General features: G+C 59.9%; 2 non-coding genes across 2 annotated transcripts; both read left to right on the forward strand.

The window, feature by feature from the left end:
• Window positions 1-3,139: 3,139 nt before the first annotated feature.
• Window positions 3,140-4,953, forward strand: LOC140214927 (small subunit ribosomal RNA). Its single transcript, XR_011891853.1, has one exon. It is a non-coding gene; the product is annotated as a small subunit ribosomal RNA (ribosomal RNA).
• Window positions 4,954-6,528: 1,575 nt separating this feature from the next.
• Window positions 6,529-6,676, forward strand: LOC140214924 (5.8S ribosomal RNA). The gene has a single exon (XR_011891850.1). It is a non-coding gene; the product is annotated as a 5.8S ribosomal RNA (ribosomal RNA).
• Window positions 6,677-7,500: the final 824 nt, after the last annotated feature.

Below are 7,500 nucleotides of genomic sequence, written 5' to 3' on the forward strand. Positions count from 1 at the left end.
CACACGCGAGACAGATGCGATTTTCGGCTTGCGCGTGCTCGTGGCGTAGTCCGCGCACCGTTCCGACGTCGACAATCGTGCCCACGACTACGCGAGCGCTGGAAGAGACAAAGTCCGAAACCGCGTGTGCCGGGGCGGCGCGAGCGCGACGCCTTTGACGCAACTTTTGCGTACAAGCCGCCGCACGGACACGACGGAATCGCTGGCATCCCGCACGCAGCTGCATTGTGTCACGCCGGCAATCGTTGAAACACCACGCAGTCGTCGGCGTCGGCCCCGACATGGTTGCGAGCGCTGGAAGAGACAAAGTCCGAAACCGCGTGTGCCGGGGCGGCGCGAGGCGCGACGCCTTTGACGCAACTTTTGCGTACAAGCCGCCGCACGGCCACGACGGAGCCGGTGTCACCCTGCAGAGGGCTGCACTATAGCACGCCGGGAACCGGCAAAGAACCGCGCAGACGTCGTCGTTGGCCGCGGCGTTGCCGCGAGCACGCGAAGAGACAAAGTCCGAAACGACGTCAGCCGGGGCGTCGAAGCACGCCGCCCGCACTGTTCGCACGCGTGCTCGGAAATGGCGAAGGGGGCCGCGCTAGCGTGCCTTGAATCGGTGAGCGGCGGTACCCGCGGCGATCGCCAGAGCTCGAATCCGCCCTGCAAAAGCCAAATATTGGCGCTCGGCTCGGCGCAGTACGCGGCCGCGTCGCACGAGTACGGCCCCATGGAGGTCTGGGCACTTATCGCTGCTACTGTAAGGGGCCGTACGGCCCCGGCCGACATTGTACCGTAGTGCGATTTTCGGCTTGCGCGTGCTCGTGGCGTAGTCCGCGCACCGTTCCGACGTCGACAATCGTGCCCACGACTACGCGAGCGCTGGAAGAGACAAAGTCCGAAACCGCGTGTGCCGGGGCGGCGCGAGCGCGACGCCTTTGACCGCAACTTTTGCGTACAAGCCGCCGCACGGCCACGACGGAGCCGGTTGTCACCCTGCAGAGGGCTGCACTATAGCACGCCGGGAACCGGCAAAGAACCGCGCAGACGTCGTCGTTGGCCGCGGCGTTGCCGCGAGCACGCGAAGAGACAAAGTCCGAAACGACGTCAGCCGGGGCGTCGAGCACGCCGCCCGCACTGTTCGCACGCGTGCTCGGAAATGGCGAAGGGGCCGCGCTAGCGTGCCTTGAATCGGTGAGCGGCGGTACCGCGGCAATCGCCAGAGCTCGAATCCGCCCTGCAAAAGCCAAATATTGGCGCTCGGCTCGGCGCAGTACGCCGCCGCGTCGCACGAGTACGGCCCCATGGAGGTCTGGGCACTTATCGCTGCTACTGTAAGGGGCCGTAGGGCCCCGGCCGACATTGTACCGTAGTGCGATTTTCGTCTTGCGCGTGCTCGTGGCGGTTGTCCGCGCACCGTTCCGAAGTCGACAATCGTGCCCACGACTACGCGAGCGCTGGAAGAGACAAAGTCCGAAACCGCGTGTGCCGGGGCGGCGCGAGCGCGACGCCTTTGACGCAACTTTTGCGTACAAGCCGCCGCACGGCCACGACGGAGCCGGTGTCACCCTGCAGAGGGCTGCACTATAGCACGCCGGGAACCGGCAAAGAACCGCGCAGACGTCGTCGTTGGCCGCGGCGTTGCCGCGAGCACGCGAAGAGACAAAGTCCGAAACGACGTCAGCCGGGGCGTCGAGCACGCCGCCCGCACTGTTCGCACGCGTGCTCGGAAATGGCGAAGGGGCCGCGCTAGCGTGCCTTGAATCGGTGAGCGGCGGTACCGCGGCAATCGCCAGAGCTCGAATCCGCCCTGCAAAAGCCAAATATTGGCGCTCGGCTCGGCGCAGTACGCCGCCGCGTCGCACGAGTACGGCCCCATGGAGGTCTGGGCACTTATCGCTGCTACTGTAAGGGGCCGTAGGGCCCCGGCCGACATTGTACCGTAGTGCGATTTTCGTCTTGCGCGTGCTCGTGGCGGTGTCCGCGCACCGTTCCGAAGTCGACAATCGTGCCCACGACTACGCGAGCGCTGGAAGAGACAAAGTCCGAAACCGCGTGTGCCGGGGCGGCGCGAGCGCGACGCCTTTGACGCAACTTTTGCGTACAAGCCGCCGCACGGCCACGACGGAGCCGGTGTCACCCTGCAGAGGGCTGCACTATAGCACGCCGGGAACCGGCAAAGAACCGCGCAGACGTCGTCGTTGGCCGCGGCGTTGCCGCGAGCACGCGAAGAGACAAAGTCCGAAACGACGTCAGCCGGGGCGTCGAGCACGCCGCCCGCACTGTTCGCACTCGTGCTCGGAAATGGCGAAGGGGCCGTGCTAGCGTGCCTCGAATCGATCGGCCGGGGGCCCCGTAGGGCGACAGAAAGGCAATTGTGCAGGAAACCGTACTGGCCATTAGCGAGAAATTGCCGTTCGCGCATTCGGTAGACGCGCTGCGCTTTCACGACTTCGGCATTGTGCTGCCGACGTAAGCTTTCAATCTTGCTCGCGGCGTTACGAGGCGGCACGATTTTCGCCAAACGCTCGTCGAAAGTGGCACGAGTACGGCCCCATGGAGGTCTGGGTACTTATCGCTGCTATTATATGGGGGTCCCAGAGAGCAGTCGCCCCCAAAGCGACCTGGGTGTTTGATATGCGGCGGGCTTCGTGCCCGTCAAGCGTGTCCCCGGTATCGCTCCCGTGGATCCCACAGCTGACGTCTGCAGCCTCATCCGCTTGATGCGTTAGGGGCTGGTTGTCGGACGACGCTTTTTCCACGATATCGAAGTGTGTTCCGCATCGTCCTCGGACGAATCAAATACGAAAGCGCCGAAGGCGCGGGCGTGACCCGTCGCCTAGCGGCTTTGCCGTCTCGGCTACGTTGCAAGTGTCGGTCGGTCCACCAGTGCTGCGGGCTCGAGAGAAACCGCAAGCCGCGATCGAGTCGACACAACCGGTCTATCGAGAATGTTGCGTGCTTCTTGCCGCGTGGCGATACCCGGCCCTGCGGGGAGGGCGCCGTAGCGAGCTCGAACGCCGTCGTCTCGGACTGTGCAAAGTGCTACCCTTTGCGAGAACGAAGCGTGTTGGGGCGCCTGAAGGTGGCCTCGGCATCGCAAAAAACGGCGTCCGGCCTGCTTGAAAGGCTGGACGCGCAGTTGAACGATTACCTGGTTGATCCTGCCAGTAATCATATGCTTGTCTCAAAGATTAAGCCATGCATGTCTAAGTACATGCCGAAATAAGGCGAAACCGCGAATGGCTCATTAAATCAGTTATGGTTCCTTAGATCGTTTCTTCCTACTTGGATAACTGTGGCAATTCTAGAGCTAATACATGCAGTGAGCCTGAAGCCCTTTGGGCGACGGGTGCTTTTATTAGACCAAGATCGATCGGGTTTCGGCCCGTATTGTGTGGTGACTCTGGATAACTTTGTGCTGATCGCATGGCCACGAGCCGGCGACGTTTCTTTCAAGTGTCTGCCTTATCAACTTTCGATGGTAGGTTACTTGCTTACCATGGTTGTTACGGGTAACGGAGAATCAGGGTTCGATTCCGGAGAGGGAGCCTGAGAAACGGCTACCACATCCAAGGAAGGCAGCAGGCGCGCAAATTACCCACTCCCGGCACGGGGAGGTAGTGACGAAAAATAACAATACGGGACTCTTTTGAGGCCCCGTAATTGAAATGAGTACACTCTAAATCCTTTAACGAGGATCAATTGGAGGGCAAGTCTGGTGCCAGCAGCCGCGGTAATTCCAGCTCCAATAGCGTATACTAAAGCTGCTGCGGTTAAAAGCTCGTAGTTGGATCTCAGTTCCAGACGAGTAGTGCATCTACCCGATGCGACGGCTCGGACTGAACATCATGCCGGTCCTTTCTTGGTGCACTTCATTGTGTGCCTCGAGAAGGCCGGTGCTTTTACTTTGAAAAAATTAGAGTGCTCAACGCAGGCGAGTCGCCTGAATAAACTTGCATGGAATAATAGAACAAGACCTCGTTTCTGTTCTGTTGGTTTTTGGAATACGAGGTAATGATTAAGAGGGACAGACGGGGGCATTCGTATTGCGGCGCTAGAGGTGAAATTCTTGGACCGTCGCAAGACGAACTACTGCGAAAGCATTTGCCAAGAATGTTTTCTTTGATCAAGAACGAAAGTCAGAGGTTCGAAGGCGATCAGATACCGCCCTAGTTCTGACCATAAACGATGCCAACCAGCGATCCGCCTGAGTTACTCAAATGACTCGGCGGGCAGCTTCCGGGAAACCAAAGTGTTTGGGTTCCGGGGGAAGTATGGTTGCAAAGCTGAAACTTAAAGGAATTGACGGAAGGGCACCACCAGGAGTGGAGCCTGCGGCTTAATTTGACTCAACACGGGAAAACTTACCCGGCCCGGACACTGGGAGGATTGACAGATTGAGAGCTCTTTCTTGATTCGGTGGATGGTGGTGCATGGCCGTTCTTAGTTGGTGGAGCGATTTGTCTGGTTAATTCCGATAACGAACGAGACTCTAGCCTATTAAATAGGTGCGGGGTTCCCAGCACCTTACAACCTTCTTAGAGGGACAAGCGGCTCCTAGCCGCACGAAACAGAGCAATAACAGGTCTGTGATGCCCTTAGATGTCCGGGGCCGCACGCGCGCTACACTGAAGGAAGCAGCGTGTCTTTATCCCTGTCTGAAAGGACTGGGTAACCCGTGGAACTTCTTTCGTGATTGGGATAGGGGCTTGCAATTGTTCCCCTTGAACGAGGAATTCCCAGTAAGCGCGAGTCATAAGCTCGCGTTGATTACGTCCCTGCCCTTTGTACACACCGCCCGTCGCTACTACCGATTGAATGATTTAGTGAGGTCTTCGGACCGATGTCCGGCGCGGCCTTTCGGTTGCGCCGGTCTGTTGGAAAGATGACCAAACTTGATCATTTAGAGGAAGTAAAAGTCGTAACAAGGTTTCCGTAGGTGAACCTGCGGAAGGATCATTACCGGATTGTGAAGGGTTGGCGAGCGCCATTGTTTCTACCCCGTGTGGGTGAAGCAGCTCGCTGCGCCCGACGCTTTCCGCCGCTGGCCCCGCTTGGACGCGGGGACGGCTATACCCGAACATGCCGGGGACTGCCTGAATTTTGAGGGGCGCCCCGTGCCAAATTTGTTGCGCCCAGTGGACGCCGGCTGCAACCTTGGACGGTTGGCTTGGCCGCGCCCGCGGGTAGAAACGGCGTAACGCACACTGGGTGGGCTTTCTGTCCGCTTTGGCGCTCTTGCGCGGAATGGGAGTAAGACGACCCGACCTGCTGCTTTGCCCAGTACGAGGGGAACGGCGAAGCGTGCGGTCGGTCAAGGAACTGACGGTCGAGAGCTAATGCCGCTGCCGCTTAGTACACACACGGAACCGTGGTGCGAGCGCTCTCCCGTCCTCCGCGGCAAACGCTGCCGAGTCTGAAAAGGCTGGCGGCTGCCGGTCGCTTCCTGCGGCGAGTATGGAGTAACGACCCGACTTTGTTGCCACCCAAGTACTAAAGGAACGGTGTGGCGCTCGGTCGGTCATGGAACTGTCGGTATGAGGGTGCGGCTGCCAAGTACGGAAGGAACCGTGGCCTAAAGTGCTCTCCCGTCCTCCGCGGCAAATGCCACCGAGTCCGAAAGGGCCGGAGGCTGCCGGTCGGCTCCTGCTCGTGACGCGCGAGGTGTCGAGATCGCGGTTTAATGCGACGACGTCTGCAGGCTATTCGCCCGCCGCCGAGGGAAAGGCGGCGTTGCTGCGAAGTACCGAAGGAAACGCGGCTTTGCTACGTCGGAAGCGTTCTGCGGTTAGCGGACTTGTGCGCTTTGGGAAGGCGCCGCACGTCGAAAGAGGAAGTACGGACAGACGAGGGACTGTAGTCCCGGTTTCGAACGCACTTGCGGCCAGGCCCTTGCTGGCTTCGTCTTCCGCCTCAAGTAGACTTGTTGTGGCGCCGGCGCAGGGAGCCGTCCCTGGCACTGGCCGAGTGGTTTTGGAGAGCTGCGCGAGTACGCGCGCCGGGCTCTTGTCTTTCGTCTCAAGTAGGCTGTTGGATCAACAGCGGTTATGCTGCGGCGATCTGCCGATGCGAAAGTGTGTGTGTGTTTGAGGCCCTTCTATGAACCTACTGCTGACTGAAGCGAAGCACGTCGATGGGGGTGAAGCCCTGCCCGTGGCCGTGTAGCCGTTAAAGACTCCACAGCGGCTTAGCCCTAATCATGGCTCTGTCGCTCTTTGCAATTTTTAGTGGAGCGATGTGAACGTGCACACGAGACACACGGGTCCGGTGGATGGTTGGCAGGTAAAACCGGCTTCGAGTGCGCGCAAACGGCATAAGGTGCCTCGAGGGCAAGCGAGGAAGGCGTGGGCGCAAAACACACGCGCGAGTAGCAGGAGTGGAGTGCCATTAGGCTTTCAGCTGCTGAGACGCGGCCGCCGAAAGAGCGAGACTGGAGGAGCGCACGCCGAAAGGCGCTCTTCGAAACCACACACAGGGAGACGCCACGTGCCTAAAACCCTGGTTGTACTGTACTGAATTGAACAAACTATTTTTCACGACTCTAAGCGGTGGACACACGCGAGACAGATGAAGAACGCAGCCAGCTGCGAGACTTGGTGTGAATTGCAGGACACACTGAGCACTGATTCTTTGAACGCACATTGCGGCCTTGGGTCTTCCCTTGGCTTCGTCTGTCTGAGGGTCGGATCACATATCAAGAGAGACTTCGGCGCACAGGGAACGTGCGTCCGTCGACTCGTTTTGACCGCGTCGGCATCATGGACAGTACGTTGAGCGCTAAAGCCACGCGCCAGCGGCCTCACGAGAGGGAGACGGTGGCAAACCGTTGTGCCAATTCTTCGAAAAGACGGAAACGAGGCAATACTACTGCAGCGTGACGAGTGCGCGCCTCTAGTAAGACCGCCGCAGGATGGAGTCGGATACCTGCAGGGAAAGAGCGGTCCAAGCACGAGGCGCGAACGTCTGTTGCCATGTAGCGCGCACGTTTGCGAGAGAGTCGGAAGCGCACGCTTGCGTGCACGGAAAACGTGGGAATGAAACGCCGGCCGATTCCCGCGCCGTGCGCAAAGCCAGCGCGATCGCAATTTGCGCTGTTTGCCTTCGAAGTACGTCGAGCTCCAGAGCTGGTCGCTCGTTCACGTCACCGCAGCTGTGTGGGCGCCCTTCCGGGCTTCGTCGCAGGAATGGGAATCGGCAGATTCTTGCGAGGAGCGGGGAGGAGAAGGGTGGCCCCCGAAAGCGGTTCGACGCGACAGCGCCGTCTGCGAGCGAGAAGAGTCACGGCACGGCGGAGAATTGCCGCGAAACGGAAAATGTCTCCTTCGAGAGCGTGGGTGCCCCGTTGGCGGAGCTGAAGCGTTCCGTCGTAGTCCGCCGTCGGTCCAAGTGCTTCGCAGTCTCTGTCCCCTAAAGACTGGGCCACTCCAGTTGGGGCAGGGGCGACGCTACACGAGACGATGCCTCCCGCCAGGTTTTAGTCGCCCCTGCGGTGCCCGCTGAAGCGGCGCG

Source organism: Dermacentor andersoni, unplaced genomic scaffold (genome assembly GCF_023375885.2).
Source record: "Dermacentor andersoni unplaced genomic scaffold, qqDerAnde1_hic_scaffold ctg00000750.1, whole genome shotgun sequence".
Taxonomy (NCBI): domain Eukaryota; kingdom Metazoa; phylum Arthropoda; class Arachnida; order Ixodida; family Ixodidae; genus Dermacentor; species Dermacentor andersoni.